Genomic DNA, 4125 nt, shown 5'->3' on the forward strand with positions numbered 1-4125 from the left:
GTTCAAGATTAGGATTGAGATTGAGATTGAGGTGTTGACTAAGATTGAGATTTGTCCCTGCCTCCAATTGTGATTGTGATTGTGATTGTGATTGAGATACCGTAGGTAGAGTAGGGGGTTCGGGGCGATACATCTTTCTTCCTACAGGAAGTATTTCCTTTGTAAAAAACTCTTTTTGGAAAAAAATATACTCTTTCTTTTCCAATTGTGAATTGTGATTTTATGTGAAAACTCGACTTATATAAGTGAGCACCTCACAAGCTCTCAAGTGTAAAGTACGGTGCTATGGGACACTCCCTCCGACTCCCTTGCCAAAACTATAACTATGGATTGTAGGAAGCGCGTCAGAATGCTGAGCTGCCATCACATAAGTTCGTGATCTTGGCAAGTCGTGCCACACAAATGGCTCATCATATCTAGCCAAAGCTTTAGACCAACAAATCCCTTCTAGTAACCTTGCGTCACGATTGAGCCCCCCTTAACCTTTCCATGTCATCAACCCTACACTGGCTTCCAATCCACAACTCCTCATCATGCTATAAGTTTTATCCTTATTATACCAATGAGTGCTATCTTCCTTTGCAGGCAATTCAAGGAGAATATGTGTACAATCAATAGATCCACACACATAAGGAAAACCCGAAATGACTCAAAATCACTCTTTACTTCCTCCATTTTCGATTTTGTTATCGGCCAGCGAGTGGCCCGTGAGCATAGGTCAATCACACTACTTAGTGGGCTATAGTACCATGTACCAAGAGGGTGAATTGTCAACTACAACACAGTCCACTATAGATTACAACGTTGTTTAGCTCCTAACCGGTGCCTTTGGGTAGGCCTTATGTAGGTGCAAGTTTTAAAGGTAAAAGATTGACTTTGGGAGTTTCTTGGAAGGCTTTCCAAAGCCAGTGGTTGATTTTCCTCTGCTTGTTCACCACATATCTCTCCTTCTAAGTGCCTCGTTTTTTTGCAATCCCAACCTAAGCTCTCATTTCTTTTCACTCATCTACTCGTAGTTCTCTTCCCTCTCTTTTCACCTCCAAACTTCTCTTCTGTTATCCTACCCATGGTTGGAGGGAGTCAAGCATGAGGAATCTGCAGCCAGCATACCTCCACTTGAAAAGCCTCGAGGAGAAGAGGGTGACGACATCAAATTTGGTGAAGGTAACCTCGTCCCAAAAGAGCAAGATGTAGAGCGAAAAACATATTTTGAAACACAAATGAATGAGTTGAAGGACTTGTTCCTCACGGACCAAGAAAGTGTGCCCACATCTTGCACATGAGCTGTGTAGATTGGTACTCAATGTAAATGTTACAGGGTAGTCATGGAATGTATCCTTGAATCTTGCTTGACTAATTGCATGTCAATGTTGCAATGGAGAGTTAACTAATGGAAGAGTGAGAAGACAAAATTTTGCAAGATCTTGGCCATTGTCTTCTACCTTGGAGCACGCCAACGGCTTATTGACTGTGTAGCCCATCCCACAGCCAAAAGCAAAAAAGGAGCCTTTTGAAGGTTTGACTGAACACTGAAGACCAAGCAACGAATGGTGACAAAACTGAAAATGAGACCCAATACCAAAAACTCAACTCTGGAGAGGGCACACCTTTATCCGCCTTGTTGTTTCCTCCACCGATGATGGGCTCAACAGGAGGCATTGCTCGAACTGAGCACTCCCCACACACAGTGTTGGGGTAAAGGGTAGTGTGCCTGCCCACTTGTACAATGCTCGTGTATACTCATATATATATGATAAAGGAATAAGCTAGAGTAGCTTTTGCTCCACCATATACGGTGTCTCTTATCCCTTCTTGCGTGCTCCCTCTTCCCCCACAACTAGTATCAGAGCTAAGGAGAGCCTGGTGAGAGCATGGTGAGAGCTTGGTGAGTGTCGCCAGCAAGGTCAGAGAGGAGCAGCCCAGTGGGAGCTTCAGGAAGAACCGAGAGAACCAAGCAAAGCTGTGATTTCTCTGCATTAGTGCCTTCTGTGGAGGAGGAACATGAAGTGGGTAGACATGGCAGCTATAAGAGCAGCTTGTTTGCTCAAGGATTGATGGCAAATCTATCTGTCACTCACACATCATCATTGGAGGCCCTGAGCAGTGGTGCTTTGGTTACAACCAGTGGCAACTAGTCGATATTCTGTGTTCCTCTACAAGGCATGTGTTTGTAGAAACCATTACCATCATATGCAGCACGATTTGGGAAGTGATTGCTTGTGTTCGTGTGCTCTTTGATTTGTTGGACCTAATGCTAGTTGGCAGGAGTGGCACAAATTACTGTCCAGACATGCTACAGGCCTTTATCAACAGCTAGTGTCAGCGAGCTAATGAACATCAGACAGAGGGAGGTCTATGTTTCTACCAAGTGCTGATGCAGCAGCAACTCGTAGAAGAACACTTTTCTTGCTCTCTAGTATTAGAGCACATGTGGTAGAATCCTCTGCCGTGAAGCTTCACAATTTAAGATGGAATATGGCTGTCCTTCCCCCCCTTCTGGCTTTGTCGTCCCAAGCTGGTTACGGCCACCAGTGAAGACCACCTCAAAGAAGGTTTCACCATATCTTGAAAAGTCAAGATCTGACACCTTGTTATCTTTGGCAACAAGCAGCTTATTTCCGACATGGAGGTTAGCATTGTAGGGGACTTTACAGATCATGAGGTAAAGACGACAAGTCTATAGACATTTAGAAATCTAGACGGTATTTCCCCATTACCGGTATAGGCTATTTCAAAAGGAAGAGATGTGAGCAAAGGAACAAGAGCATCCCAGCACTAGCAGCAGCTCCATTTCGTGAGCAAAGGAAGAGAAATCCAGTGATAGCAACAACATCCACTTTGGAGAAGAAGAGAGTTCTTTTTTTAAGTATGGAAATCTGACAGTAAAAGTGAGCAGAATGCCATTTTTGATAGCAAGTATTTGCACATCCATAAGGATTTAGGCTCAGTGCCCAACAGAGGAGTTACGTTTTCTCTGTTGATAGCTCGGTCATCCAAGTTTACAGTACAGAGTTATTTACTGTCCAAAATAGGGACAGTTTGATGATCAATGTGCAGATAGCCATTTTGCAGACTGTACATCTTTTCACCTGTGCAGAATTTGCCTCTACGTTCAACTAGAGAGTTGTAGATCTTCAAAACACTACAACTTTTTTGTTGGATGCAAGTTGATCCAACTTTTGGATCAAAAGATATTGCTATTTAAAGACAGTGACCACAAGTACAGTGCCATTTTTCTTTTGCATTCCCTTGCATTCTTATGCTGTACAATTGCTCCCGAGCCATTCTCTCCCTTGTCACAGGGCTGGGCCCTCTCTTATCTAGTATGCTGGTATGTGCATAACTTCTTGCAGGTGTCACGAGGGTACAACGGATGCATGATATTGCCGCTTATTTGGATGCCTATGCTCAGAAGTTGGATGCACAAATACTATAGTGGTACATGCCATTTGGATGCCATTTTGGTTGTCAATTGACACATTTTGGATGTATCATTCTTCACATGCTGTGAGAGGTCTCAAGGTTGAGCAGAAAATACAGCTTTGGTAGCATTTGTGAGGTGGAATACCTCTTTCTTGTTTGGCACATTTTGTTTGTCACCTCTCAGTTGTGCTTTATACCTAGGCTATGGTTTGATAGTTGTCTTAATGCTGAGTTCAGTGACATTGATAGTCACTTTGCATTGATTTGTTGGGCTGATTTACATCTTTTGGACAACTTTGGTCCTTCAGTTTTATATTGACTTTTCATAGGGGAGACAGACAGATTTATGACAGGCATTCGGTATGCTTTGATGCATGAAAGTGGATACATGTTTGAGTTGATTTGTGCTCATTGACTTTCGGGATACTTGATGTATGCCCATAGTATTTCTCATGATGTCACTTGGCAGCAGTTATTCTGATTGAATGATCATTTGGTTCACCATCTAGTTTTGGTGTTCTATGCATGCTAGCCATGATTGGGATTTACTTGACTATGGATTTCGATGCATTATGGATTTGCATTGATGGATGCTGCAATGATGGTTATGGATAGTTGAGCTGGGCTCTTATTGCCATTGGTTAAGCAGACATTGCTCATTTGGTTCAGTGCATTGCTTACTTGGATTGCTAGACATTGGTA

Source organism: Dipteris shenzhenensis, chromosome 6 (genome assembly GCF_047967505.1).
Source record: "Dipteris shenzhenensis isolate YYH24624 ecotype China chromosome 6, Dip_SZ_1.0, whole genome shotgun sequence".
NCBI lineage: Eukaryota > Viridiplantae > Streptophyta > Polypodiopsida > Gleicheniales > Dipteridaceae > Dipteris > Dipteris shenzhenensis.